Below are 6,912 nucleotides of genomic sequence, written 5' to 3'. Positions count from 1 at the left end.
ACATTTACCAGTTAATGTCACTTTGGAATCAAACGAATAGAAGACACATGAATCGGCTAACAAACATCAAAATTATGAGCCATAATTTGGTAGGCCTTCTTCAGTTCTATAAATGTTAATTTGTTACGATTTAATGTCATTCAAAGAAGTCAGTAGTCATGAAGAATTTGCGTTCTGAAGAAGAAACAGAGACAGAACACCAGCTTGCTTTAAATTATAAATCCGGTTCGATCTTACTAGTCGTTAATCAACATCATGTTGAACAGCACATAATTTCTTGATTAATTTCTGATGCATGTTAATGATATCTCCTATTTTACGGGGTTCGTGTTGTTTATTCTTTAGTTTTCTGTGTTGTGTCATATGTACTATTGTTTTTCTGTTTGTCTTTTTTCATTTTTAGCCATGGCGTTGTCAGTTTGTTTTAGATTGATGAGTTTGACTGTCCCTTTGGTATCTTTCGTCCCTCTTTTACGAATAGAATGACATATTCACTGCGTCTTCCACTATTGATATTTAGAAAAAAAATATTCGAACTAAATACATCCCGCTCTTTGCAAATCTGATTGTCGAGTTCATATTGAGTGTATTGTTACGCAGGATTGAACGGAACGGATATGTTCTCTGCACAGGAGATTGGGGTGAAAATAGATTATGGCAAGAAGGTCTACACACAATACAACTTGTTATTAACTGATATGTTTAAATCCTAAAGCTATAAGGACAGAAGACTCGTTAATCTTTTATCGTTGACATAATACTCTACAATAAAGCAATCAATTTATTCTTCATTATTTTTCAATTCTATAAATTGTGTATGAACAGAACCATCAGTTGCACCGAGTAATATTCATGTATCTTCACAAGGAATTACATCATTAACAATCAGCTGGGATGCATTAGACATATTTCACAAGAATGGAGACGTTGAAGGATACAAGTAAGTTTTTTTTAATATCTCTTCTATTCACTTTTTTACGCAATAAAGTATAATTTTCAAAACTTGTACCCCAAATTAAATAGGGACAAAAGATACCAGAGGGACAGTCAAACTCATAAATAAAGTGGAAGAGAAAAAATTTGATAATAACATTATTTTTCTAAAATAGTGTTTAAGCATTCTGTTTTTACTCAAGAAAAAAGCAGAATAAAAAAGCAAAGAATTATTGAAGCAACAATATTCTAATCACTAACATTCATTTGCTGTTTATTAGGGTTTCTGTATTGATTATTTAAAGTCCTATGAAACGAGTTTCTAGAAATTAAATTTGATCAAAATCATTTAACTTATTAAATGGATGCATATATCCACTATATACACTGGATATATACTAAGTCTTGCATTAAAAGAGGGACGAAAGATACCAAAGGGACGGTCAAACTCGTAAATCTAAAACAAACTGACAACGCCATGGCTAAAAATGAAAAAGACAAACAGAAAAACAATAGGACACATGACACAACATAGAAAACCAAAGAATAAACAACCTATTTATATTTTTGTTACATATATATGTACGTTTTGATATTTCATTCGGTGGCTGTTGATTTCAGACTAATCAACCTTCGTGATGTTGATATACAATAGATAACAGAGCACGCAGAAAGCGCGATAGATAAGTGATTTGAAGAGACATGCTATTTGTTTTTACATTTAATTCTATCAGAGTAGTTTGATTGCTGTTTACTTTACGCCCAGTGCCAAATATTGCATGCATGTTCAGGTTGCGAAAACATTAACAATGAACAGAAGTCCGGTCCTGCAATTAGATTCCTACCAAGATAACGAACATGACAATTGTAAGGCAAATTGTATATTGTTAGAATCGACACTTCAGATTTGCAATTGACCCCTCTTAGACCTTTCACATAGTTGTTGCAAGGCCTCCGTACGTGTAGAGAGCGTGACACGTTCTCTTCACGTAGCTGGCATAGAATTTAACAATCCAATTCTGACCGATGATTTCGAACTAATGTATTTTTCAAAACCAAACAGATGCCTTACTTTGGCAAGGGTTTTGCTGCCGGTCGGATGACAATTTTGCTTAAGCCCAGTCTGAATATTTCTTTGAGTGTGGTAGTTTTTTGACTGTATTGTTAAAAACAAAACACATGAAACGCATTGACCACATCAACTGAAGCATTAACAGTTATATCTCATAGGATTATTGTACAATTATGTATAAACAATGTGGCAACACGAACTATAAAAACACTTTTTCTTACATGTAGCTACACCTTTATATTTTTTTTTAATTTTCTTCAGAAAGCTAGTATAGTTATGGGCACCAAATACAAACTCATGCAATTGATCATGGAAATTAATAAAGAAAAAACAACCGCATACTATGTCATCAACGATTTTTATTGAAATGAACTATTTTGATGGTCAGAAGACCATACGGGTCACAATTTGTGGGTTTAGTTCCACATGGTATCCATTTTTAAATATGCAGCAAACTTCAAATAGAGAACAGGTATTCCAATTTAAAAAGAATATTACAAAAAGTTGATACATCAATCCTTATCCAAATGTTAACATTCCGGTTGTACTTTATCTATTGTCTCTTAGTACCAATTCGTATCTGTTGTGTGTGTCGTTGAGTTGGTACAATTGATAATTCTTATTTCTAGGGTTTATTACCGAGGTCCAGGGCTTGTAGGAACACAGAGTGCAAGCGTCGTTGGAGAAACTAATTGTCAACTCACTGTATCTGGTTTAAGACCTAATAGTACATACCAGTTTATTTTACAAGCCATCAATGATGTAGGACCTGGTAAATACAGTGGGTTTCTACCTATTTCAACATTCCCATTACGTTAGTATTACATGTAGATAGTTATCGTGAATATAGTCCGGTCAATCTGCCATAATTGGAACCTAACCTTGTAGTAATTGCAACAGAAGAATTATAAGTTTAAAAGAGGGACGAAAGATACCAAAGCGACAGTCAAACTCATAAATCCAAAAAAAACTGACAACGCCATTGCTTAAATGAAAAAGACAAACAGATAAACAAATTGTCAATAGTACACATGACACAACATAGAAAACTAAAGAATAAACAACACGAACCCCACCAAAAACTAGGGGTGATCTCAGTTGCACCAGAAGGGTAAGCATCCTGCTCCACATGTGGCACCCGTAGTGTTGCTTATATGTAACAAATCCGGTAAATAGTATAATTCGGTAGGTCACATTCGTGAAAGGGAAGGGGATTGTAGTTACGACGTAAGGAACATATATATACGATATCATTTGTGAAACGGCTATTACATAACGGTTAACCAACTCGTGATGGTGTCCGTAAAATTCAGAAAAATTCCAATAATATCTTACTTGAGGAAGACTAAAAAAATCATCATTAAAAATTCATATGGAGATTTGCATTAAAAAGGGAGATAACTCTGCAAAAAGGGCAGACATATCAATAAAAACTGATACAAAATTATAACTTTACCGCTTCTATTCATCAGAATGTATTGATTCTTGACTTTTAAGCCGTATTTAGAGTATAACAAACAACTCTAAAGTTGTTTTCATATCTTTTATCAAGCTATAATCTAGATTTCGTAATTCATTAGTGAGCATTTATTGAATATGTGGTTTTAAGTTTCTTTAAACAAGTCAGACGATGAGAAAATATAATATACAGATATAAACAATACCAACGCTTCACAATATTTTTTCAATATTGTCACAATATCTTTAAAGGAAAATGCACAAAAAAATAAAACTAACCACAACACTTTCGTTTTGTACATTTCATGAGCAGGACATTATATAATTTAGTCTAGTCAAATACGAACTTATTACCACATCAAATTATCATACTTTACATAAATTCGAAGAAAATCAACAAAAAAAGACTCATTTTTGCGGAGTTAATTTCCATAGGAAATTCATAATACTGATTTTGAGTTTTCCTCAAGTTAGATTTCATTGAACTTTTTTCTGTGTTTACTAAGGGCTTATATATTAGAACTAAAACATTTTCTGCTGCTATTAGTTTGAGATTAAATCTTAGTTTGACTGAACTAATAAGTCAATAAAATGTGCATGTTCGAATTTAATTATAAACAAACCTAGGGAACAATTGGGTAAAAAAATGGAATTTGAACTTCTAAATACCACACCAGTAAAGTATACTTGCGTTATAGGAACAATTTTTGATAGAATCATTACATCTTATTCATTTACACAAGATTTGACTTTTAAAAGAAATTATGCATTCGACAACGGGTCAACTATATGAGTAATTACAGAAATGGTTGTATTTAAATGTGTGTACTCTTTCTTTTCGTAGCGAGAAAAATAGTGAAGATTTTTTAACTTAAATTAATTGAAAAATAACCCAGCATTCCAATCATGTTAATACCGGATCTCAACACGCAGCTACAGATTAGTTATAACCTTCTGCAAACAAAGGTACTGGTAGTCGAGCCAGGTTACACAAATTCCCTCTTTTATGATCTCGAAAAGAAAGCTGTCATATTTGCTATTATAGAATATAAGAAATATACATACAAAAATGTACAGAATTTGTAACTACCATTTTACATAATGAGCTTATAAATCAGTCTTTATATCTAAAATCAAATACATTGATTCACATTCCGTGTTTTAGTTTTGATTTGACACAAAAGTTGAAGTAAATAGGTTAGCTTTATGATTGATTTGTTTGAAACTGTGTGGTAAATCTAATACATTCATTTTAACTTTATATAACAGCTACGACATCAACAACAACTACAACACCATTACCGACAACAACATCGACAGCAATAACGACGACGATAACAACATCGGCAACAACATCTACAACAACACCGACGACAACAAATACAACAGCAACAACATCAATACCGACAACAACATCGACTTTAATAATTGAGTCCACTACTCAACGAACAAGGAGGTTCAAAAGACCAAACAATGCCAGCTCACACAGTATTACAATTACACTACCAAGGGTTACACATCCGGTGGTAGCATCATTAAGTAAGCATACAATTAACGTAGAGAATAGATGTAATCATTGTAATGCTAACTCATCATTTTTTATTGTTGTACAACTATATTGTACTGTCACGATGACAAGCATTTTCAATATCTAGATGTAAAATGTTAACATATGAAATTATAATAATATTTAAATTAATTTAATACAACATGAATAATAACATTCAAATAATAAATACACCTAATGCTGAAAAAACTAGAATCTGGCAAATAGGCGGAAGAAACCAAAGTTAAATACAAACTCATTAGACAACGACTAACTGACAACGTCAAAGTAAAACTGAAAAACAAGGAAAAGACCAACAACATTCTACAAACTAAACAAAAACTGAGCAAATCGAACAGAAAAAAGGAGTTCCGGACGGGTTAGCCTGTTCTACTGTAAAAGAAAACAAAATGTAAAAACAACGACAGAATACAAATATTACAAATTAACGTCATTAAAATATTTTATCAGTTTGAACTTGTGTTCATACTGTATACCTTCAGATTTGTGCTTTTCAGAAGATGGCAAATTAAATTCTGGTCAAATAGCGGGCATTGTTATTTGTTGCGTCTTGACAGTATGTGTGGTTATTGTTTGGTATATACTTTGGACTTCCGAAACAACAAGAAAGTGGATCAAAATCCGTCGCATTCAACCAATAAAAAGAGAACAATAGTTTGAAGTGACATGAATCAGAGTGTTCGATTGGAACATGTACAAAAGTATATGGAATTACAGAATTGATTATTAGTTAGTTCCGTTTTAATTCTACACCATATATTCCATTTTATTGATAGGGACTTTTATGGCTTAGGTATGTCTGTCTTTTTATTATAAGATATCATAATAACTACAAAATGTCTCTTTATGTTTTATTTTTGTTCAAGCAACTGTAACGTAGTCGATCATAAACATTTATTTTTTGTAGTATTTACATTTAGTCAGTGTTTGCTATCTTGGAGAGTAACTTCAGTCTCTAATATACAATTAAGTGATACCGAAATGATGATTATAGTTAACTTACTCTAAAAAAATGTGCACGATTTTTCTTACAAGAAAAATTTCTTTCGCTATGTAAACAAACCCATGCTCGAAATTCAAGAAGTTTGTTTGCACATGCGTATATTGACTACTGTAGATAAATGAGTTTTATAAAATTTGCATGCACGCAATATTTTATTATCTTACAACAATTTCAAACTCTAAAAGGATGCACATGTTGTAACTAATACTTATACAATGACTGCAATGTGTTTCAATTTGCAAATTGTTGGAGTAGGGGCAATAAGGCCCCTAATTGGCCCAAACATTACTGAAAATTTAAAAGTTAACCTACATATTTTTTAATTACTGAAAAGTATCTAAGGTTACGTAAGGTACAAGGTATTCAGAAAAACAAAACATTTTTGGACACTGAACAAGTTATAATGGCAACAAATCATGACTTAATTTGCATATTTTGTAAAATTTCGTGATTTCCTTGTTTTTCATCAAATTGTTTAAATACACTTTTGATTGAAAAAGTATGTGCGCATCCAAGAAACAACTTTATATTTGGTGTATTGTTGCCAATAGTTATGATAAACTTTCTGTTAAATTATTTTGTTGTTTCTTGGCTGCGTACGATGTTTCCACAACAGAAATAAAGATAGAAAACTGCATAAATTCTATATTTTTCATTGTTTTTGTGACAATTGTACATATTATGACTTAATTGTGACGTCATCACATAAAATACTTCACGTTTTTCTTTTACATTTCTTGACCCTATGCATTTCTAATCATAATGTGCCAATTTGAAAAAGTTTTCAAACATTTTATTTTGTTGGGCCAAAACCAAAGTGAATAGTGAACGTACTTCAGCCCGGTGCCCTACTCCTAAATATTTCACTAAGATACGGCA

At 31.8% G+C, this 6,912-nt stretch overlaps 1 long non-coding RNA gene across 1 annotated transcript; it reads left to right on the top strand.

Annotated features, from left to right (window-relative positions):
* The first annotated feature begins 821 nt into the window (after positions 1-821).
* On the top strand, positions 822-4,959 carry LOC134714173 (uncharacterized). Its single transcript, XR_010106505.1, has 3 exons — positions 822-940; positions 2,635-2,819; positions 4,733-4,959. It is a non-coding gene; the product is annotated as an uncharacterized LOC134714173 (long non-coding RNA).
* The last annotated feature ends 1,953 nt before the right edge of the window (positions 4,960-6,912 follow it).

This window comes from Mytilus trossulus, chromosome 4 (genome assembly GCF_036588685.1).
Source record: "Mytilus trossulus isolate FHL-02 chromosome 4, PNRI_Mtr1.1.1.hap1, whole genome shotgun sequence".
Taxonomy (NCBI): domain Eukaryota; kingdom Metazoa; phylum Mollusca; class Bivalvia; order Mytilida; family Mytilidae; genus Mytilus; species Mytilus trossulus.
The sequence above is the reverse complement of the archived record's forward strand: the minus strand, read 5'-3'. Positions and strand labels throughout refer to the sequence as shown.